Consider the following 25,444-nt stretch of genomic DNA (forward strand, 5'->3'; position numbering starts at 1 on the left):
ATTACTTAAGTAGACTGACCTTGTATTTTGCTGAATTATAGTTGTACAACTGTTCTGAGTGTGGAATTCACTCTGCTAAAATGATGGCAAAATTGTAATATTGTGAATAACTGTTCTGTATCTCTAGGTGGGCACAGTCTTACTGGACTGTGTGGCTGTCTGGCAGAATAGGATTTGTTCTTGTTGTGGTAACTGCTTTCTTTACCTTGCACCAATTCTCTTGCCATTTTCTGGGAGACAGTTTTGCTTGATGCAACATCAGCTCAGCTGAGGCAAATCTGCCAAGATGGTGCAAGTTCATTTTTTCCTATTAAAGGGAATAGGAATGTAGAGGGGGAGATAATTTTTGTGAATAATTGTGTCTCTGTGATAAGAAGTACAACAGGAGAGGAAAGGCACTCACTGTGTGTCCCTTCTGGGTGGTAGGCTGTTCAGCTGGAGGAGCTACTGGCAGTGCATCACTCTGTGTTTGACATTGGAAATGCAGGGACTGGAAAGAGTAAAGTACCTGCCTACCTATGCAGCGTGTTTTCTGTCTCACATTGTAAAGGAATTGCTGTGGTTCTCGCAGAAAACATTATCCATGTTGCCTTTGCCTTAGGCTGCAGTGCAATAACATGCTATTCAGGCCATTCAGTCAGTCACATGATGTGCAATAGAAAGCTCAAATGTTACAAGCAAATTCTACATTTTACATGTTGTTCACATGTCTCAAAGGACAGTTAATCATGGCACAAAGTAATGAGTATTCAATTGGACAGATAGACTAAGTAATACTTTGTTCTGGAAGAAGAAGCAGGATGTTTTAATTAGGTTTCTAGACAGACATCAACGAATTTATTGCCAAAACACTAGACAAACAATTCTAATACATAATGCTTGCCTATTTCTGCTACTAGCTGTTGGCAGCTGCATAGATTTTCTTCTCCATTTAACACTTTCTATTAGAATTGAATGCAGAGTACAGCCATTTCAGAATAGGAATATCCTTTCTTATCCTTAGGCTTGATGGAAATTTGGGACTAAATTAGCACAGAGGCAAGAGTAAATCAAGGTGAATAAATGGCTGATGCAGGGATTTGCAGTCAGGGATCCGGTTCAGGAAAAAGTAAAAAATTCCTATTGTATCAAAATGGTGTTACTAACATGTACTTTGTTCCTCTTCTTCAGGTGCTAAAAGTTCTGCTCCACATGTATGTGAACATGAAAGAAATACCTGTTTGAAATGATCTTAACTCAAAAGTCCTGACAACTGATGAACTGTTTGGCTTTATACATCATGAAACCTGATAAGGGAAAGATGTCAAGTAGCACATGTGTTCTTACTAGGACCTATTCCTGGAGGCATCATTCTCCATCCAAAATGGACAATGCCAGAATTCAGAGAAGGTGTTGGCGAGAGAATTCTTGCATTTTTCTGAGTTTTGATGCAATGAAATGTGGGTGCAGAGCACAGGTGGTTCTGGAAAGACTGGAAGGCAGAGCAGGATGCTAGTAGACAGAAAGGTATTAGCCTGAACAATACTGATTCTGCTGTCTTAAAGAGTGAGTTATTTTCTCCACAGACCCAGGAAACCTCCCATATCTCACCCACCTCATTAAGACTAATGACAGACTCTTCTGGAATTAAGAAATAGGTCATTATTGCATAAAATGCAGTTATTTTGTTATATCAAGTGTTCACTGATTTTTTTTTTGTTTCATTGAATAACCGTCTAATATACAAGCAAAGGAAAAAGCATGGTTTTGACTCTCCAAAAGCTTCATGTTTCAGTGATGCATCAGGTCTTCTGAAGTTTTAATTGCAGTACCATGTTGTTACTTAAGCACTGAAGTGATTAGGTTCTATTGAAATATAATTTGCGGGTCTCCTGTCAGTCCTTCTGAGAGAGTAAGCCAGTATTACCCATGAGGGGCCAAAAAGGTTAGTTTTAAATAGAGATACAGATCCTATGTGGACTGAGTCACTAAACACTGTTATGGATGTTAATAAGGTGAGCAATTGAGAAACAATTACAGTGGCTTCCCCTCTACCTGTTTTCCCATTTTCTTCTTCCTTTATTTTTCTGGAGATAGTAGGCAATTCTTTTCTTTCATTCCTATAATTTCTTTGGTTTTCACTATTGCTAAGTAATGTTTTAACGATAATGTCTTGCCTATTTGGTACAACAAAAAGACTTAAAGTAGCCTATATATACACTTTAAGGGTGATTGTGCCTCCTAGAGTATGAATTGGTGTAATTCAAGATGTCAATCATAAGATTATTGAAACTGGTATTTGGAAAACCTCTCAGTAAAATATATCTAAGATTCCATAACTGAAGTCCTTGCATCACTATACTACAGAAGGCTAGCGTTAGGAAATATAAATAAGTCAGTTTAAGAACAGTAGCATCTAGACTCTTTATTCCCTTCTTATTAATTATACAACTAAACCAGTTTTGTGGGCTGTCTGAAATGCAATGAAATCTGAATCTAAAATCTGACTGTAACCTTAGGAAAGTGATTGGAGTTTTTAGCCCATTCTACTAAGCTTTCCTGTCTTAGGAACTCTAGTGACATGGTTACTCAGTTACTCAGCAAGGTGCCTGTTGGAGTGAGCCACATAATCTAACTTTAGCCAAGGAACAAAGTGTGGCTTTTTCAAGAGAAATTTTGGACCCTAAGTTTAGGGTCCTGCTCTGAACCATTTTCTGATTATTTCCATTGACACTGAGAGAGATTTTGCCTCCTCTGCTTTTAGCTGATTTATACTGAGAAATGTAGAGATAAACAAGGCATTAAAGTGCATGTCCCTTAGTGAGATTTTTTTGTTGTGATGCTACAAAAGTTTGAAGAGGAAAGTTCTAAAACTCTGAAAATTATTTGTCAGTGTTTTGCTTACTTGTTTTCTTGAGAAATATCTAGTCAAACTTGCCTGTTAAAGACTAAAAAAATACAGATGGCTTTACTGCTGTTTAAAGTAGATGAAGCCCATGTGAAGGAACAAATTGGTGTATGCATCACCCATAGGTAAAGGAGCACCTTGCATAAGCTGACGAATCAGAAGCAACATATTCTGGGAGAATGGGAAGATCCTTTTGGTCATATTAATATCTGCTTTCCTACCAGTCTTCAGAGACTTGCTGTTCTGTGGCCATACTCAGGAAGGTCTTGTCTGAAGCAAGTCATCTCTGTGATCTCACATGTGTACATACATGTACATTTAAACTAAATTTAGAAGTTTTAGGAAATAAAATATTTAGGCTGGATGTGTGGAGAGTTAGCCTTTATGAACAGCCAAGCAGCAGCTCAACCACTTGCTCTCTCTCCCTCCTCAGCAGAGTAGGGACGAAATAGGGTGAAAAGGCTTGTGAGTCGAGATGAAGACAGTGAAATTGCTAAGCAGTAGCTTTCATGGGCAAAACAGACTTGATTTGGGGAAAATTAATTTATTTTATTGCCAATTAAAATACATTCAGGTAGTGAGAGGAAAGGCAAACATTAAAACAAAACCTATCCCCCTAGTCTCAGCCTCACTACTTTACTGCTGACTCTTTTACTCCCCCTACTCTAAGCGGCACAGGTGGATGTGGGATTATGGTCTGTGCACTGACTGGGGTTTCTATTTACCACTCCTTACTTCTCACACTTTAATTTGCCCTTGTGCTGGCATGGGCTCTCTGTGGGCTACAGTCCTTCAGGACATACTCACCTGCTGCAGCATGGGGTCCTCAAGGGGCTGCAGTGTGGGTAATCATTCCAGCAGCATGGACCTCCTTCTCCTCTTCCTTCTCCACATCTGACTTTGGTGTTCTGCTGTTTCTCAGTCTTTCTGTCTTCTTGAATATGTTCTCTCTGAGGGAACCAGCAGTGTCCTGCAGGGGTTGTGTTTGAGCTGGGTGGAACTAGCCATGTCCAGCACAGGGATCCATCGTCTACTGACAGAGGCCACACTGCAGCCACCCACCTCCAACACCTTGGCACCTGAACTCAATCCAGGATGTCATCACAAAGTGACCTGTCTTTAGCCCCTTAAAAAACGGAAACACTATGATATTGCTTTGATATTCTTGGTTATATAATCACAGTCTACATGTATATGCATTTACAAATAAGATTTTTTTTGTAAGTCTGTTTTTCATATGTGCTTCACATGAATGACTAGGCATGGAAAATGTAGTGTAACAATAAATGCTTTCAAACCACCAAGCTGAATTTAGCTGCTGGTAGCTTAAGGAGATGAAAACAGTGAAGTTTCTGTCCCAGGGCACGGTGTTTGATTATTACCTTGGTCCAGAGATGAGGAGGTTCCTGCCCTGGGTGCATAATGTCCTGAGTCCCAATGTGTATCCAGATGCACCCCTGCAGGTACCGTGCACACCAGTGACCATACAATGAACATTGCTAGATGCAGAAATGTTTGAGAGTCTTGTCACCATTTCTAACATCAACTTAGATGTCCTGAAAGTAGTGCTCACTAGATGTGTTTGGATAAATCCCTGTTATTTGGACCACATGCCTTTAGATGATTGATGAGAATTAACAATAAAGTGATGCTTTTATTGATTTTTTTTTAAGCACTCCTGAAGACATATCATGTTGAACTTCTTACTGGTTTATACTTTTTTCCCATAGTGAGAAAAATTCAGGCTCCAAGTCCATTTAACCATTGAAAATAATGCCCACAGCAACTATACACCACAAATTGAAGTCTTAAAATTTTTCTATTTTCAGCTTTATGCACAGGTAATTTTTTGCCAGCTAAATTAACTTCGCATTAAAAAGTGTATGAAATCTGGGGCAAGCAAATCACTTTATCACCTTTCCACTATGCTCTTGAACAACTTACGAAGTTGGAATTATATTTGCGGAATACACATTGTAGGAGTTATGATAGTATGAAATATACCTGTCAGTGGAAAAATAGGAAGCATGAGCTATTAGTTGTAATTGCCTCAATTTGAAGGTTTGGTTATTTTTGCTCTTTTCTCAGTGTGTTCTGCGTAGGATACGCAGAAGAAGTGTTCTCTGTTCTGTGTGTTCTCAAGTGTTTCGTGGTGTTTTGATTGCATTAACCTGTAGGTCTTTTTAATGCTTGGATGAGTAGGAATTTTCCTGGCGGGGATTAGAAGTCTATGGACATAGGAACATGGAGCTGATGATCAGAAGACATTATCCATTATCAACTCCTCTGTAACAAGTTCTCTTTGAGGGTTAATATGTGGTAGGAAAATACAGAGCTTGGAAAAGAAAGATTTATCAGCCAATGAAGCTTTTAGGCACTCACAGTAGGTAAAGCTATTTATTGCCAACTATTTGCCCAAACAATTCTATGTATGGTGAAAGCCGGGGCAAACGTTAAATGAAAATAATTGAGAAATTAAACCAAATACTTCTTGTACCAGCCTTTGCTTCTCTACCATTTATAGGGAGACTGGCATTCTGTAAAGGCTACCACCAGATTTCAAAAGCTTCCTACTAGAAGAAATTGAGTAAAAAAATTTAAGTAGAAATACTATGTAAAAGTAATCCAGTAAAACAATTTTTTGTAGTAATTGTGTTTGAGAATTAGAGAATGGTGTATTCTGTTTCATCACGTTTTAGAATTCAGTCCTAGCCAGAGAGAGAGACAGAAATTAGTTTGCTTTTAAAACTAAACTGTGATGTGTAAGTGTTTGATGGGGGTTTTTTCCCTTTTCAATTTCAGGCAATCTTTGTTCACACATCTGAGACTGCACATCTCCAATACTGTATTGATTTACTCATAACAAAAGGCAAACCAGTCTTGCTTGTTACAAGTGCTGGAGAAGGAAAAACAGAGTTTGTAGGCAATAGGCTTGGTGCTCTCTCTGAAGACCAACATTCCTTTCAGCTACCACCACGACATCAGAAGTGCTCCAGAGTAAGTTCCATACAGATGCCATAAACTTATCTTCCCTCAACAACAAAGATAAAAAACATTCCACTGTTATTATAGTCTCATCACAGCTGCTGGCTACTGCTGTTGTCTGGGCGTTGGCAAGTTCGTTGCTTTGAAAACTGGAAAACTTTGAAATATGTGTCAGGCAAGAGGGAAGGAGGAAGATGAAACTGTTTGGAGCAAACTGGAAATGACACTGTGCTCCCACAAGTTGCTCGCTCATTGTGGACCAGAGAAAATTTGGCTTTGCCTAGGTTCACAAGAAACCTTGAGCCAGCTTTGTTTAGCCTGGGTGTCTCTGCATGGTGCCGGTAGATGTACCGAAAAGGTCAGTCGGGAGCTGGGCTTGCTTTTGCTACGCACCATACAACACCGAAGGAGAGTCAGTCCCTGACTGGTGACCTTTGGAGTCTCCATAGGTGAGATGGAAGCAGATCAAAGTAAATGTTAATATAATGCACCAGTGGAGGGGGCTGTATGCTGGTAGATTTTGGAACAAGAGGAGTCAGACAGTCAAAGCAAAATAGGCTTATGAAAGCTCTGTGTCTCTTTTGCTCTTCCTGAACAGAACAATCAAGGGGGAGCCCTGCTGTCAGTGGATATGCACTCTTTACCTTCCTTTTTTTTTTTAACCTTTCCAGTAACTTGAACTGATACAACTATACAGAAAAAATTATGTACTCTCTTCACTGTACAGCTTTTCATAGCATTAAAGGCACTAGAGAAATAAGTTAACACACTGGTTTGTCCTCTCATATGTCTGGAAGAATATTCTGAAAACAATTTTTCACTTTTATAAACTTTCCAAAATTTTAGAAGTCTTCAGATAAAATCTTTAGAAACATTTGTGTTTGCTTGATGTGTAATTTAACTGATTTTTCAATCGTCTAATTTTTAGCCAACCTACATTGCTGCTAATAGATCAAATTTTCACCAGGCTTAAAAAATACGTATAAATCCAAAAATTTTAATTGAATAAGTTTTTACCCTGTTTTTTCTTTCAAGTCTTGTGTTAATTTCTTCTGTATTCAGATCAGATAAACAAAGACCATTTTCAGTCTACCCTGTACCTTAGTTTATTCTTTGAAGTGTTTCCAAATTCACATTAACACAGAAACCTGCATTAATAAAACTTAATCACCCTTTTGCCCCTCAAAATGAAGGAGAGATTAGGAGAAATCTGCTGCGCGTCAGAGTGAGATCATGAGCTGTTGTAAACTGTCATAGTTCTTTTAATGGGGAATCAGCCTTAAAAAGCTTTCAGAAATTCCTCTGATCAGAGAGAGTTTTTTCAGCTAATGATGCCATTTCAGTAGCAACCATGACCATGGCACTAGAGTACAAAAGCATAATTTCCATTGCAAACAGAAGCTGATGAAAGGAGCTGCTGGGCACCAAATGTTGTGTATTCTTCTTGCAGGAACCTTCTTAAATAAACCAAAGATGTGAAGTCAGCATCACAGGGGCTTACTCTGCCAGTATATCACACCCATCAACTGTCTTGTGGCATAAACCAGTTTATGAACCTTTAAGGATTTGCTTTGAAATTTTAGTAGTATTCCTTCATATTTTAAGTCAGTGTTGTAAAACTTCCACTCGCTCCTTCTAAGAAAATTCAAGACATGAACAAAGAAGTGGACTCATCTGGTTGTCTGCAGCTCTCCCTTCTGTCTGCTGCTCTTCAGCCAAGCCCCACTTGTTAAATGCTCTGCTAGCAAATCCCTCCTCTAATCACAGTGGGTGAAGAACTGCATGACAATCCAGAAACAAGTATATTGTGTTCACTTTCCATTGTGTTTGCCACATTTTTTTCTGTGAGCTGTGATGGAACAATTTTGTACTCTTATGTATAGCTCAAAATGATTGCCTGTTATGTTATTTTTGTGTTTGTGTGTACCAGTGCTTCTTCCTGTAAAATGCATTCAAGTGATACACCGAAATGCCTTCATATGTCTTAGGCTATCACTCCAAGCAATTCTTTGGAACAGTCAAATTGTGAATTGGGAATTTTTTTAGTAGAAAGAGTCATTCACAGCAAATTACACAAATGAGCACTTTAAATTAAGTCTCAGTTCATAAATAAGAGATTAAAAGCTTAACTTGAAGTGCAGTTATTCACTACATTGCCATGTTCTTTCCATAGTTTAGAGGTTAAAAGATTTTTCTTGCAGATCATATCACTTTTAATGTGCAGTCTTTTCTGTCAGTTCCCATCTTATCTGTATCCACACAAATTTTTTGAGGTGTCTGCTAGAGTGGGTGAGATTAGCATGTAGTGTAGGGTTTTATTTAGCATTTCCCCAAGGCATATGACTCACCCGCTCTACCTCTAGAACAGCAGAAAATTTCAAAATGTTACTTGATGGAGGAACGTTCTGATGCAAACTAATATTAGTACATTAGGTCTGAGGTCTTCAATAATACTAAAGTCTGGAACACTGCCACGGAGAACAAAAATGTGTAAATGTTTATAGATTATAATTGTGGACACTATATAAAATTTAGATAAGGTTAAGGATCAAAAATGAGAATTCCTAATTTGGGGTTTAAAAGTACGGGTATATACCAAGCTCAAAGAACAAAATTGTCTTATACCTAAGATTTTAAGGGAACTAAAGACTTTAAACCTATCATATGCAAATAGTTTCTGCAAAAAGTTTTTTCTCTTCTGTGGTAGAAAGGCAGGGTAAGTGCAGTCACGACCTTTTCCCCCCAAAATTTATGATCATCCGGTTGCAAATATGTTGAGGTTCTCCATTTCTGTCCTGTTCTCCAGCACACTTTCTTTCTTTATCTGCTTACTTTACTCCTCAGTCAGTGACCATGCTTTAAGGTGACTGTAACTAGACAGAAGTGTCCTTGGATGCATTTTTTACCTTGGTTGAATTGGCCAGTCAAAATCACTGTTGATGTTTGCAGATTATTAATTTCACTGAAAAATCTAAGATGACAACTCAATACTTCTGTAGTCCTAATGGAAACTGCTTGCAGTTATGTATTTGTTTATATTGCTTTGCCTAAGAAACCAAAAAGTCTGCTGCAAGTCAGAACTGTGGCAGTGCTGTGACATACAGCCTTCAGCTGTCCCTGTGCAAGTGCAGTTTCCATTTCCTAAAAGCTCTGCTGACCATGTTGCCCAGTTTTTAAAGAAACAAGACAAATTCAAAACCATACACTTATATTTTGCTCTTTTTCTTTTTTTTTTTTTTTGCCTAACCCAAAGTATTTAACATATAGCTCAATATAATGGAAAAAAAATAAATGTCTGTTTTTTCCTATTCTACTTACTATACATGGAACTGTTAATCCTTTTTTTCTTTTTCTTCCTCACACTCCTTTCTTGTTGAAAAATATTAAAGTCTTAAAAAATGTGGCTTTGATCATCTCAAAATTGGTATCAGGTGTATCCCAAATTCATGATATTATTGACTAGACAAAACAAAAAATCTGGGTTAGATGCACAGAACTTTTGAGAAATCTTTTCCCTCTTGCCAAGTGGTATTGAGTCTGCATGAAAATCTCTCCTGTGCTGTAAGGATTTGAACCACTGTATTCCCTAAATTATTCATAACCCCCTTTGCTTCAAATCCCAGCTCTGAATGAGGCAGACAAACCCTTAGAATTTAGCATGCTCACTGAAGATGAGAGCCCAGTCACTAGGACATGCTGAAAAGTTTTCCTTGAAGTACGGCAATTACAGTGGTTTTATTTTGAAAAAACATTTATGTGATCATTTAAACAACAAAAATATATGACCTCGGAAGGAAGAGTGTTGGTTTTCCAATCTTGCTTTAATAAATTGCTAGTGATTTCTGCAGGTTCTTGTTTCCATGTACAAAATAGAAACAGTGCAATTGGAAATCAAACTTTCATGTAGGATGAATCCCTTCATATGTATCTGTGGAAAGTGGCAAAAGTTGAGGAATACATCATACTGAAGATGAGTAATATACTAATGCTTAATAAAAGTTGTTTGCTTCTGTGTTTTCAAGAGGACTTAACAGCTTTCTGTAGTTATTTTTTCCCTTACACATCTAAGGGAAGCAGTGCAATTGATAAAAACTTTATGAACTCAAAATTTATGTCTCAAGATTTTACAGTTCTGATGAATATATAAGGGTCTTTAAATTAATTTGTTGAGTGTTGTAATAAGTTTGTGACCTGATGGTCTGCATTCAGCATCATGTAAGTACCTCATTTGGAGTAATAGGCTGTAATTTAATACAATCAGCTTAATTTTCCTTAGTATGGGAGATGCTGCGCCAGATTCCTGATTAAATGTCCTGATCAAATGAGATTTATAATTCATATTTTTACACTTTACATATTTTGGCAAAGTCCTTGTTTAATCCTTCCAAGGAGAAGGAGAAAATAATCTACTCACTGATGAACTCTCTGAGTGTCGGGATACCAAGGGATTTCACATTCAAAGCATTTAAGTTTCAAAGGATGCAGATGGATATACAATGACATTTTCAAAAGCTGCAAAGTAGTCAATCATCTAAATCAACAATACTCTTCTGGAATTCAGAACCCCATGGTGATGCTTTCTTGAAGACAATCTCTGAGTTTCACTGATTACCAAGGAGTTCAGTGGTTATAAAAAACACTTGTAGGTGATGAAACGTTTCATAAATTTTAGCCAGCGTGATCTGGAATTCTTGATTTTGTTTACTTTCAGTATTGCTTCATATGGTAATAATTTTTATGCATGTTGTGTTACATTTCAGAGTTGTTTGGAAAAAAGCTGGAGAAAAAAGCTGGTCCTACTTTCATCCAGTAAGAAATGAGAAACTTATCTATTTTGTTTATGATTTGCATATGGCTGAAGTGGGTAGATATGGAACAGTTCAATATCCTGCACTGATTTGGCTGCACATAGGTTATGGACACTGGTAAGCATTTACTTCTTACTTACTGTTATGATTTTTGTGTTGTGGTCCATGATAGAATCCCTAAGCCACGTAGAAACAGAAAGCTTCACAATGAATTCATTAAAGAGAAAAGCATATGCTCCCTGGAGGTTATAAACAGTTTTAGAACAGAGAAGCAGAAAGTAAAGGGGCTGTGGAGAGTCTTGGAAGGAAAGTATCTTTCAGCTGCTCTTGATGGAGCTGCTGGATGTTGACCTCATTGATTGACCCATTGAGAACAAGGATATCTGAGATACAGAAATTGATTCACTAAATTCCAGTTTGCCAGATGTTTAGCCTATACCACCCTCTATCTTTTGTTCACTGTGTAAAAGCAACAGACAAAATCCATAGAAACTTAATGATACTGGTCCAAATGAATGGACTTTCTCTACCATGAGAAGAAAAACACAGAAGATGGCCATTGAAGTATAATTAAGTTGATTTGGGCAAATAAGGCAATTGCCTTAGTTTCAAAATGACAATTTTTTAGTATTTAAAATATATTAGTATCCTTTCACCAGATCTGTGTAAAAATAAAGTTTTAAGTTTAAAATCAACTTATTAGTATTTTATTTCATTCTGTTACAGAGGGACCAATATTTTCTGTAAATAATTAATTGCTGTCATAAATACATATTAGATTTTTGTTTATTTACAAGTACACCATTTTTATGTAACATGAAGAAAATATGTGACTCACAAAGATACGATTTGGTGAATGATCTGGTAAGTAAAGAAGTTTTCAGACATTAAAAAAGCGAGTTAAATACACATAGCTGTCTTTCTGTGTATTGTCAAAAGGAGGTGCACAGACAAACAGGCAGGCATTCCACTCCATTAGGAGGCTGAGTGTTGAGTTCTCTGAGTACTCAGTTCTCTTCTTCTTCACCATGTATTCAAGGGTTTTATCCACACCCTTAAAACTTCTGTTTTGTGGAATGTTCTTTTTTTCACTGGCATGTACACTGTGATCTGACTAGTTGTGACAAAGTGAGGCAATAACATCTGTACTGTTCTTGCATCTTTTAGCGCGAATGAATTGTATAAGCTTTTTCTCTAGATCATACTTCATCCCATGAAGGAATGACACCAGGTGTCAGCTGAATATCTTGTTAAGGCACAAGATGTAAAGACAAAAAAAAGGAAGTGACTGCTCAAATCTGAAACATCCTTAGCTTGGAGAAATCCATCTGGTCTAATTCAGAGACATGCAAAGCTAATTGTCTCAATGCTCTTCTGTTTTATTCCCAGAGCTAGATGCTATTTGAGCATTTTTTTAAAGTCTCAAAAAAAAAAAACTTCAAAACCCTTTGGTTTTCTCACAAAGATTTCAGAGTCAGGTCTCAAAATCCCTACTGCTTAAAAGATATGATGCTTCTTTCTTTTGAGTTGTTTTGAATTCTTTTGAAACAAAACCAAACCAAAAATTAGAAAACTCAATTTTACAAAACAAATCAAATTAGGAAAAAAAGCTGACCATACCATGCAGGGAAATGAACCTAACCATTTAAGAATTCTAAAATAGAGTAAAATTTGTTGCATGGGAGGAAAGAGAATGCATTAAACTATGAAGTTCTAGGAAGGATTTGTTGATTTAAGCAGGGAATGGCTATTTACGACTTTGCTTTTACAGTGTTTTTTAAAAGATGGTACCTGCTTGGCCTAGTTCAGATGTACACCAACTTCTAAAGAAACAAGACTCTTCATATTTAGACAATTGGAACACAAATTGCCAGCAATTCAAAGCCTTTTTTTTAATTTTACTTTTTAAGTGGCCTCCTTTTAATTCGCCTGGAGCTGTGTCATCTGAAGAGCCAGAAACAGTATCTATTGGATGCTGCTGCAAATAAAGGATTATAGCACCTCATACTCTATGATGATCTTTGATGGTTTTTTAATTATTGAGATCTGTAAACTTTGTCTGCTCTTATCTGTGATGATTGTGTGCATTCTCAAACTGATTTGGACTTCGTTTGACTCATCCAAGTGTGTTTGGAGCCAGTTTTATTTAAAAAAATCTTTATCATCAGAATGTTTTGTGAGAAGGTAATATCTTAATTGCAACATAAATTTTGAACAAAATATTATGGGATAGAAATTTTGGGATTATTCTTAATTTTAAAATGTTAATCCTATTTTGATATTTCCATGGCTATTTGTATCTCAGATTTCTCACAGTACAGAAATTATTCTTGAACTGAGTTTAAACCTGGAAATGTACAGTGTTTCAGTGTTTTGTCACTAATATTAATCATTTTCTTTCTCAGGTATGATAGGCAGAAGCTAACTATTAAAGAAATTCATAGTTGTCAGTATGTTGCTCATATGAATCCAACTGCTGGCAGCTTCACTATCAAACCTAGGCTCCAGGTATGTTTTGAAGTGTCATATTATAGCAATCCTGTATTTAATACATGAAATAATTACAATTTAGTTTTTCACTACAATAGGTGGGAGATGAAAGGGAATAGGAGAAAACGCAGTGTTTGAAATTTAGTACAGGTTCAAAATCTTGCTGTTCCTGTAGCTAAACAGAAAGAGACACACCATATTTATTATGATATTGAGTGCCCTGAATTTCTTAGCAATTGCAGTCTCGTGGTCCTTCACCTGGCAGATGTGTCCTTGGGGCTCATAGCCAGACATGCAACTGCTGTGGGACTGCATCAAGGATGAAACTAGAATTTAAGTCTTCTCTGAGATACACAAGCAGATTTATGTTCACCAGATTGTATTGTTATGTAACACTTCGTTGACTCTTATTTGCTGTCTGATGCTGAAGAATCTTCATCTCTTTTTCCCTTTTTATTTCCAGAGACATTTTACAGTATTTGCTTCAACTTTCTTTCTTATTGACTCTAATTGGCTCAGTTGGTTAGAGCCTGGTGCAAATAATGCCAAGGTTTGGGGTTCAATCCTTGTATAGGCCATTCACTTAAGAGTTGGACTTGATGATCCTCATGGGGTCCGTTCCAACTCAGAATATTCTGTGATTCTGTGAATCGTTCCCCAGTTATCATCTATAGCAATATAGTTTGCTTCAACCTCCATCAACAAGCCTCCATCAGTAATCAAGACTATTCCAGCTGTAGTAAAAGCAGTCATATATCTATATAGGTGGTAGTTCAAAACTTCCCACCAACTGCCATGAAGTTCCACTATATCTTTAATATGAGAGGTCTCTCCAATGGCTCACAGGTCTAATCAATGTGTTGATCTACCTAACAACACTCTATTATTGTTGCTCTTTATTATCTAATGACATACATTGGATTGTGGGCTAATGAAGAACAGATGCCTTTTGTACAAAATACAAAATGGACCCTGCCCTAAGGTGACTATGGTCAGGTAGATGAGATGTGTAGAAAGGTGAGAAAGAAAAGGTATTTAAGAGAAATAGAGCAATGGTTTGCAAAGTTTGATATACTTATTTTTTTGAGAAGAGAAGGTCAACGTTTCAGAGGGAAGAACAACTTTCTGAAGACTAGGTAGGACAAAACAGAGACTGAAGAAGCTCTGAATCAATAATCATAGTATCACAGAATCATTTATGTTGGAAAAGACCTTTAAGATCAACGACTCAACCGTTAGCCCTGCACTGCCACATCCACCACTAATCCATGTCCCTAAGTGCCACATCTACACATCTTTTAAATACCTCCAGCGTTTGTAACTCAGCCACATTCCTGGGCAGACTGTTCCAGTGCTTGACAATTCTTTCCATGAAGAGGGGGCTGAAACCAGAAGCCAGACACCAGAGCAGAGATTAAAGAGAAAAATGAGGAAAGGTCAGTTTGAATATGGTTATAATATGGTCAATTTGAATCTAGGTTAAGCAGTGACTTCCTATCACAAAGAAATTATTGCTCCTCAGTTTTAAGTAGTTTAAACATAAACAGTTACAGATATAAACAGCTTTGCTAGTAGTTTGTTTGGAGCCTGCCTGTTTGGATGTACCGTGCAAATGCTTTGAGCCCTTATTTGCACCTACTTTTAGTCTTTCAGTGCAGTGTGTGGGTACATCAATCACTACATTATTGTAATTTTTTTCTTGGGAACATTTCTCATGTGCTCTTTTTGGGGAATCTTTTAACTATTATTTTTCTCTCTATCTATGTGGTAGAATGTGGAAGACCAAGTGTAGCTGCAGCCTTGGCTCATCTATTGCCATTTTTCAAATGCAGAGCAGACCCTTGCTGCGAGCCAGTGATAGCACGGGAACTGCTGAGTAATATGCTTCCTAGGAACTGCTCAAGCTACAATAAACTGCACGCCTCTATGAACCTAGTCTTATTTGAGGGTGCCATGCAGCATGTGTAAGCAGAATATCATCTATAAAGGGAGCAAGTAATTCATCATGATGCTACCAATGTTTGCATGAAGTTGCTTTTTACTGTTCAGAAGTTGTTGCAGTGCAGACTCATAATGCTCTTACTGGAAGGCTTATGCAGGGCACTATGGAGCAATAGTGCTGATAAATACACTTTATTGATGATGTTATAGAAGAGTAGATTGTGGCTCAGTGTTAAAACTAACCTCAATTTTGTTTATTTAAACAGATGTCCACCCTTTTTTGCACTCTATAGAAATTTACGCCACTTATTTTCTGAGGTTGGAAAGACAGTCTATAAAGCTGTAGCCTAAGTCTGCCTTATCTTTTAAGTAGTTAATGATGTAACAGGCCTTTATAAGAAAACTGATATTTGCCTTTTGTTTCCAAGAAAGGGAAAATGCTTTTAAAATGAGATTAATTCAAAACAAGGACAAGTAATACCTTAAGCATATACTAAATTATGCCCCTGCATGGCAGACTTGAAGTTGCTTTGCTGCCCAGCCTTGTATTTTTTTGAATTTAAACCAAGCAAGACTTCTAAGTGTCATCATAGATTTATTTATTTATCCATAGCTGTTTTTCATAGGTAGGTTGACCTTATCTCAGTTTAATGTAATTTGTTTTTCTTATGTCAGGAAATATCTTAGTACCCATTATGGCCCAAAATCTCAGCTTCTGTTTCTGAAATCTGATTAACTGCATTTGCTTTGTTTTCCTTCATGGAAAAAAACCAACCAGTTTTCAGAAGACAAAGAGGAGATTTTACTGAATAAGTGAAGCACAGAGTTCATTGTTGCTCCTTGTCATTATTTGTAATCTTTCTTGAACATATGCAGTCATTCTAGTCATGTGTAATATCAGTGATTTCCAGAAGGAGACAGAGGCCCATGCTGAGATTAGTTTTGTTAAAGCAGTTTCTATTATTTGCAGTGTCAAATGGTTTAACACACAAACTTTTCTTCTCATTGAGTTGGACTAGGATTTCAGTGTCATCGTTTTTCACTTTGCACATAATCAGGCAGGAGCTATGTAAGAGAAGGCACTCTTGACTAAGCAGTCTATTGTAGAAGTTTCTCTCCAAGAGGATTAAAGAAACGCTTAAATTACAAAGATAATCATATGGATCTTTCATAGGGACTATAGATTTTGTTAGGCTGATTTAGAGGTTGATGTGATAATCATCAGACTTGCAGACAGAAGCCTTCTCAGGTATCACTGGTTTTGCTTGAAAACGGTGGTAAGCCATTATCTTCTCTCTGAAGTCTAGCGACTGAGAGTAGTATCTGTTTGCCAAATAAAGTGGCAGGGTGTCTTAGCCGTACAATTTGGCAGTCCTGGAAAAGTGATTGTGAAATTTAAACCTGTAAATTTTTTCTGCACCTTTTATGGGGGGTTTTTTATGGATCCATTGTGAAATCATGATAAAGGCTGATAAAGTTCTACAGTGAAGTCAAAGAGAATTGGCTTCCAGTAATGTTTTGGTTGAACACATTTCTACCTCTTTATTAGATGCAACCAGATTAGACGCATTATCCCTTTTATTTAAGAAGATTCTTATCAATGTTTTTTCAGGGATTACTTTTTTCAGTGGCACAAGACACAGAGAATGAAAGGGATGCTTTTTGGTTTGTTTTATTTATACATGGAAAAAAAATTAGGCATAAGGTCCAACTTGCTGCCTCTAAGCTCTAATCGCTGAATTAGACTTTCATGCCTTAGAATCTGTATCTGATTTTAAAAAAATAAAAATTTGTAAGTATTTTTAGATGCTTTTATGAATTATTAAAATATCAATTGCAAGAGAATTCTTTTATTGTCTAAAATAATGGTTTTTTGGGGAAGAATTACCTCAATACACACATTTAAAAAATTTAGCAATAAAATCTTGTCTGATTTGGGGGAAAATTCTTATCTGGCCTCATTCATCCTATAGTATTCCATGATTAACAAATAAAAACATGCTTTAAATAGTCTGGGCTAGATTTTCCAAGAGTAAATTGAAGTTCGATGCAAATTTTTCATTAGGTGATTTCTTGTCCTTCAGCCTTTGTGGTGCAAACTGCCAGACATGAAATTCTCATGTGCTTCTAGGGTCCAGCCAACCTCCCTTCAAATTAACTAGGTCTCTGTTCTGAGTCCAGTCAGGGCCCATCGGGATCTTGGGGTGATGCTTTGAAGCAATTCAATGTAAAGAACAAGCAATCAGACAGCTCTGGTCGCTGTAGAGGTTAGTGCAGACCTTCAATATTTGACAAAGGAAAAGAACTTTTCTTTCCTCTTACTCAAATATTGGAAAGAAATAAAATGCTGGCATGAAGGTAATGTACCTTTAAGTGTCGGGAGAACATTACCTCAAAAATAGATGAAAAAAGAGAAGGAAAAAAAGAAAAAAAGCAAGTGTGGTGCAATAAAAAGAAACTTAGAAACTTGACTAAGGATGTTGTTGAAGTCTACATTACTTTATTGGTGTTCTGTCATCAGGTGCCAAATCACTCATTTCCTAGAATTCCCTGGGGGTTGTGCACTCCTGATTGGAGTAGGTGGTAAACTGAGCTTGTCAAGGCTGGCAGCATACATCTGCTCCCTAGAGTTTTTCCAAATCACACAGAAGAAAGATTACAGGATGCAGGACCTCAGGGTAAACTGATAGATATTATTTGAACCTTTTGAGTTCACTGCTTCAAGAATGTGTTTTGTTGTTGCACAGGCTTGATAAAATCACGGGCGAAACAGTAGAATTTACAGTAACAACCCCTTTGATTTCCAGCTGGACCTCTTGTTTTCTTTATTTTTGAAAAATGGGTGGGCAAAATGTATTTTAGTGTGTGTTTAAACGCTTTGCAGAATATTGGTAGTTTCTCCACTTTTTCCAAGGTAGCTGCTTCACAGGTTACAAAGATGTGGTTGGAGTTCTGGTAGTTAGCAGTTTGTTACAAATTTTTGCACATCATTGAACGCTTATTGATTTAGGGGTATAAAATTGAAGTGGGTGAACACAAGAAGAAATGTTCTCCTTTTCATATGTTGTCATTTAGTCACTTAAACTGTCCATATGCGACGGCAAGGAATGTAGTTAAGTGCTCTTATCAGGCTTACTGTCTACCTGTGCCCTACCTATGTGAGCAAACAGTGAAGAAAGGAAAATTTTCTTCCTCTTTACTCCATGTGGACAACAAACAATAGTTCTGAATCTCAGACTTGGCCAAATAACAATCCAATTATGGCCAGATTTGGTGGATGGCTGTCCCCAAAAAGCCCTTCTGTTAGCCTTGGGCCATGGCCAAACCACCACAGTGTGTGTAGACCAAGGCTTTTTAAGCCTTTGGCTTTCGGAGGGAGGTACATGCTGTTCTGCTTTGAAAAATGCTGTGTGTTTTTGTGTCCTCATGGTGTCTAACTTCTTGTGCCCTCCTTCCCTCATCAAATGAGGTGTAGTGTAAGATGTGGGCTTAAGTGGTCATTTCCCCCATGCTGTTTCCAAGCAGGGAAACTTCTAAGCCTCTGTTGACAAGCCTGAGGATTTGCTTTGCTAAGTTGTGTGGCAGCTTGTTCATAACAGCCAGCATTGACCTTATCCTGTATTTCAAAGGTGACTGCCCTCAAATGCAACTGATGTGGGTTGTTTTCTTTCTGGAAACCCAAGCCAAAAAGCATTCCATACTTGTACCACTATTAGCACAGTAGTCCCAACCATATCTCCATCTGGGCCATAGCCAAAGTAACAGTGCACCAGAGCACACCTCAGTTTTATTGGTTTGGGGGTTTTTTCACATGAGAAAACCTTCCTAAATAAATTCACTAAAGAAAAAAATGAGTTTTCAGAAACAACAGAATTTAAAATGGATCTGGATCTTTAAATGCAATTCCCAGACATTATTGGTGTAGTCATGGCTGTTCTTGATGGGGACTTTCATGGCTGCAATATCCCTTTCTGTTACATTGGTGAGAGGATTTCTTTGATCTTAACCACTAGGTCATGTCAAAATGTCCGTGTTTGATATGGAAGAAAAACACAAATTGCATCTCCCTTTGGATATTATGTAGCAAATTAGCGATATGTAAATAAAGCGAGAAAAGTAAAGAGAGGTCAGCAGTGTGCTGCCATCTGCTAACATGCATTCCACACTTTTCCTGTATCAACATTTTAACAGATTATGAGTGATTGCCTCCTTTCCTTACAGGTAGATCTTGCCAGTTTGTACATCAAGACTGGTGCCAAGAACATGCCAACAGTGTTTTTGCTGACAGATGCCCAAGTTCCAGATGAACGCTTTTTTGTGCTGATTAATGACTTGTTGGCATCAGGTGATTAAACCAACACATTTCTTGAAAGATCTTTTCCAGTGACAAATGATCTGTGTTTTCATTGAACTTCAAAGAGATTATTTCTCTCTCAGGTATTTTGTAGGGAGAGCTCCTAGAGAGGCCAAGTCAACCCATACAACTTGAGCATTGAGTCTAACTTGCTTAAGAAATAGTTGCCCACTGAGAAGACAAATTGCTGGAGCTAATCATGCCTAAGTACATTGGTTTGGGGGGAAATGAAAATCCCTCTTTGACTTAATACCATGTTTACTTTGGTGTGATTTCACTAACTTCAAGCACTGTCTTCGTGACTGCACAAGTGTAACATGCAGCAATGCAGTTTTGCCCATGTTTTGAAGATTAGAGAAACTGGATTCTGAATGTGGGGATCTGGGGATAAAATGTAAGAAAAAATGAGAATAATATTCAGCACAGTTGGAGTGCGTCTTGAAAGATTTTTTAAAAAGTTACTACTTACTTTTGCAGCCAGACTTATAAACAATTCACTGACAGCCTGAAAAAAAGGAACCACTATTCTGAGGCATACATAATTTATGAGTGAACTTCCTATCAGGGCAAATACTTTTGTCATTTCAAAAAAATGTCATTTTCTTTCCCTTAAAGAAATAGAAAAAGTTCTTTTTAGGCAAAAAGGCATAGGGAACAGGAGAAGACTCTTTTGTGACTGGATCTATCTGCTATCAACATAGCTCTAGTTATGCGCTTAAACCCCATCGGGCTAAATACCATGTAGATTATTTGTCGTATGTTGTGTAAGGCTTCTCTTACCTACTCCTTTATCTTTTCACAGGAGAGGTTCCAGATCTGTTCAGTGATGAAGACTTGAAGGTCATAATTGCAGGAGTTAGAAAAAGTCTGAGCCCTGGGCCTGATGGACACCAGAGAGCACTGCTGGAGGTTCGTCTTGAGTAGTGGCTGCAGTTGAAAGTAAGGCATATTTCAGGGGCAAGAAACAGTCATGAGCTGATCAAAATAGCAACATACTTCAGTTATCTCATAACCCAGCATATGGTGGCATACTTCTCTTGAAAGCTTGCTCACTGATGTGTGGCACTGAATTTGCCTCTCTCATGTTACCCCTGTAATTTGCCTCCCTGTGAGTTTTACTCCTAGATCTGGCCATTGACATCCTGCCTTTCATAGGAAAGTCACATAGCTGCTCTGTGTCTTAGTTGCATGGTCTTATGTCTTGAACATAATGATGCACTTCAGAGAGAAGTGAGGTGCTGATGAGGAGTTAGTGATGCTGTTAACGCAATTATAAATATCTTCCCTAATTACACATGCAGTAATTCTGTATGTGTACTCAACTCTTAAACATTCACACAAATAATTGAAATATCACAGATAATGTTAATTCCTTCTACTTTTTCTACACCATTTAAAATTGGAAAAATAAAAATACCCATGTAGCTTTTAAACCTGCAGTTTTCAGGTTTAAAACTGTTTAGTGATTCACATTAATATGATACCACAATTGCAACAACTGTCTGTCCTAAGATCTGTTTAAGAGACAATGTTGTTGAGGAAGACTGTAATTCTGTCCTGAAATCAGAAGTGGGAAAAACTGGTTTTGGAGTGGCATCTTTAGGAACTTTCAGTTTATGTAGGCTTCCATTTCACACATCATCTGAAACATCTGTATAGCTTATAAGAAAATGAGAAGTCTAAAAACCATTCATCCTCTAAAAAGAGAATGTTTTGAAAGGGATATATGCCCCATATTTTGTGCATTAAAATGATCTATTTGATTTGGAATGAGAAGAGCTTTACCATAGCAGATTATTCTACAGTGGTCTTCTGTGCAGGCTTTTTTCTTAATTTTCTGAAATGTTTAACCACCACTGATCTAAAGACCATTCTGATTTGATTATGAGTTTTTTATCAAGTTCTTACACTTTGATTATGAGTTTTTTATCAAGTTCTTACACTTTATAACATACCACTTTCTCTTTTTTCCCCCCTCATCTATTCTTTTTCCAATTCTGCTTTAGTTTTGCTGATGTTCTCTCCTATCTCTAACTCTGCTGCCATTACTTCTGTCCCTCCACAAATTTATTCTGTAAGTTAAAGGTTGGTGGAGACCTGTATGGAATCTAGTGTAACATATTCTGTATTGTTTTCAGTCTTACAGACTTAAATAACATGGTCAGTAGTGGTGCTTACCTTCTGCATATCTCTTTCTGACAGTGCTATTTGTCTCTGTTTCATGACTATTGTGTTTGTGTATGTTTTTTTAAGAAAGGACAGAGGAAAAATTATTTCTAATATCTCTCTCAATTTTCTCTTTTCACATTTTTTCCTTTTTTTTTTCTTGTTCCTACAGTAATTTCTTCATTTATTTTCTTTTTCTTTTTTCATTTCAAGGGCCTTTTGAAAGGCAGCTTTCAAACGCCTTTTACCTTGCAACCATTTCACCAGTCCCCCACTGTGCAAATTAGCACTACTGGAGGCAAGAACAGGAGATATCTATTCATGTTGCAGAGAAGGAAAGCAGACACATTGTAGTACTGAAGGAGACATAAATTTTATGAGTTAACACACTGGCTAATACCTATATGAACTTTTAGTTAGTGCTGGGTGACCTATCACCTCCTCCTTTTCCTATATTTGAGGAATAAAAGACTAATATAACGTGAAAGAGAACAGAAGGGACAATTTAGACTGTTTTATAATGTTAAAGCCCAGTGAAGTGATATAGTCTCATTTTTCAATTGTATTTTAGAAAAATACATGATTCCTACATGAAGCCACATTTCCCTTGTGCCCACTTACAATCTTACATGCTGCAGTTGTTTATGGTGAGGAATCTGTCACTCAGGAACCAATACTGCCCAGTGCTATTCTTTGAATCACCATAGCTCTTTTGGTTTGTGTTGATTTTGTTTTGACTGTTTTCAATCTGGACCTTGCAATCCATTCTGCTGTTAACGTACTGAGAACATGTCATGTACGTAGGTGCAAATTTAAATTGAAAGTATGTCAGGTGAAGACAGTGGGTTGCACTTTTATAAAATATGGGTCCACAAATGAAGGGTATGTGAGGACCTGAGAATTTCAAAAACTTTCATGATGAATCATGAAATAAATGATAAAAGAAGAATGCTGCTCAAGCAAAGAAATTTGATGGTCAAACACTGTAAAAGTTAATGTGCTGAGAGTGCTAAGGCACACAAAAGATAAGAGGTTTCTAAGGCTCAGTGATTTACTGGAGCTCCAGAAGTTTTTCAATATCTCAATTCTCTATGCAGTAATCACTCTTAAATACTCTGCACATTACCAAAATTTCTTGAAAAAGTAAGGGCCAGAAGAAGCAATTATTTCTTGAAAGCATGGATATGAGATCAGTCAGTCATGCTCTCTCTTGAGATCCATCTGATTTTATTTCATTCTTTTGGTCATGGTAACCCTTCAACTTTTCCCCAAAAATGCGAACATCATGCCTAAATGCCTTGCAGCCCTCATGCCCTACCTAAACATGCTCTCAAGTGTACTCTTTCCATCAAGCGTACTCTTTCCAGCAAGCATACTCTTTGCGTCATTTCATATTTGCATGTTTTTAAAGTTCTCATCTCAGTTTCCTCAGTGCTCTTAAACATTACTGTATATTCGAAAGCCAGACATGTTAAATGGGTTTTTTTTTAAACTGAATCTCTGTTGTTCCGTCTGAGTGCAGCCAGTTTTCTTCATGAGCTACTGGTCTACTACAAATACTTGCTCTACCTTCCTTGAACAAGTTTCTTCATTGTGTCTTTTCCTCATGTTTCAAAGTTTACAGCCCCTCAGTGACTGTTGTGAAGTTCCAGCATTAAGAACTAAATTTGCTAGTTTCAGGGGAAGGCCATTTCTCCAATTTCCTTCCAACTTGGCATGACTGCTTTAGTCATCACATCTTTATAATGATCTTCTCTTTCTGTAGTCCTGTCAGGATTTAGCTGGCTCCCCATTTTCTATGGCATTTAGCAGTACAGTGGTTTCATGCTTTAGTCCAAATTAATGTCAAACATAGGCAGAGTGGGTGTCCTGCATAGCCACAGGCAATCTTGTCCATATTTTTATTATTACTTTTCTTTTAAATTATTGTCTTTCATTTCTACATCCTCTTTTATTAGGACACATTAGCCTTTTCCTTGCAGTCTGCTTCACCACTGATAGAACATCTATTTTTATCTGTGAATCTGAGAGGAACTTGTGAAGGCCCATCAGAGCTCATCTTTTGGCCAGCTCTCATGTTTTTTTCTTTTGAGGGCATAAATACACGTCTATCAGCTTGACTGCTTTAATCCCAGACAAAAAGAACTATGTTTTTAGGGTTTCTGATTCTGTGTTAAACTAATAGTGACCCCAGAATTGTTTTGATTTTTAGGATTTTGTTTGTTTGTTTGTTTGTTTGGGTTTGTGAGTTTTTTTCATTTTGTTTGATTCAGTGGGAAGTAACTATCGAAGATTTTCTGCAGCACATAAAACATCTGTTTCTGCAGTTGGCAGGCTCTTACAGTAAGAGTTCCTGTTTCTCTATGAAAACCTCCAGGCTTTTCTATTTGGATGTCAGCCATCTCTTCTTGAGTACTCAGAGAGCTGACTTTTAAGGGTACGTCTGTATCAGTAAATTTATGAAGGGCATTTTGTGGTCCTGAGGACTAGTAGCATGACATGGCTGGCATCCATATGGCTTAGCTTTTCCCATGCTGTGCTTGCAAAATGATGTTACTGGCATAGAGCTGATCAGGACTGATTCCTGGTCTGTATAGCTCCTCACTGCTGCTGCAGCACTGCTTAGTTTCATATGGGAAAACCATGCAAGTGAGTGCACTAACACTTAAATGGGATGGGCCCCATCAGAGCAGTGGTCAAGCATGTGCCAAGGCACTCTTTAGTTGTCTGTCTTGCTCTGTTTGAAGCACTTAATAAGCCTAGAGACCTTGCATATCTGAGATAAGCAGGAGGAGGTTGAACCAAAAAATATAGTGTAAGAGACCCATCTGTAGTGAGAGTGACATGTGAGTGTGAAGCTCAAACGGGACACCTGAGAAAATAGGGGATTTGTGTTCTTAGGAGTGGTGAATGCTACATGGAAGTTGATATTAATTTCACATGATAACAGTTCTGTCTTCCATGATGATTGTCTTCATTACTCAGTTATGCAAATTTAAATCTAAAAAATTTCAGATGAAAGATTCTTGCATAATCCCTCTCAATCCACATTTCTTTCAAAGAAAACGATGGGTCTATCTTGGAGAACTTCCTAAAGTTTTCCATTACTATATGAAGTACCTTCTCTGTAGTATTTATTTCCCAGTTGTCTTGCAAGACACTGTCCATTTCTTACAAGGAGAATTTTCTATTAATTTTTTTTCTCCTCTGTAATTAATCAGTAATGTATGGCCTGGACAGAGGATAAATGTTTTTAAAATAAGGCCTTCCTGCTTATGCAGAAATTGTTCAAAATGTAGCTGGTAGTAATTACTCAAATTTCTTCATAGCCCTCTTGCTATCAGACCACACGGAATGTTCATCATTCTGCGTGCAAAGCAAGCAGTGCACAAGGTCCTTTATAGTATAGGGAATTCATTGGGGGGAATGCAAATGAACCCCAAAACATACCATATCAAACCTATGCCTGATGTGAATTTACCAAGCTTTACTAAAGCTAAAGGAGAAAGAAAAGTTATGCTGTGGTGAGGTTAGTCATTTTACGACTAACTTTTGAAGTGTATTCTGTACCCTATATTTTTGTTGTCCATAAAAAAATAATTAACAAAGAGATAGTTATCTAATCAGGGTGTTACATTATATCTAGGCCTGTGCTGAAATTTCTTGCCTAACAATACAGTATAGTAAAAATCTCTCAGTTGTAACTTTGTGTTTTCGGGAAAAGTAATGGAAATTATAAATTGTCTGTTTCAGTTTGAGCTCTAGGACTTACTATTCCGAGAAGTAATTTTCCACATATGAGCAATGTGAGCA

At 37.3% G+C, this 25,444-nt stretch overlaps 1 pseudogene; it reads left to right on the forward strand.

Annotated features, from left to right (window-relative positions):
- The first annotated feature begins 4,173 nt into the window (after positions 1-4,173).
- LOC113968248 overlaps positions 4,174-25,444 on the forward strand; it is a 51,964-nt pseudogene continuing 30,693 nt past the window's right edge.

Source organism: Neopelma chrysocephalum, unplaced genomic scaffold (genome assembly GCF_003984885.1).
Source record: "Neopelma chrysocephalum unplaced genomic scaffold, ASM398488v2 Primary Assembly neopelma1_67, whole genome shotgun sequence".
In the NCBI taxonomy this organism is placed as follows: domain Eukaryota; kingdom Metazoa; phylum Chordata; class Aves; order Passeriformes; family Pipridae; genus Neopelma; species Neopelma chrysocephalum.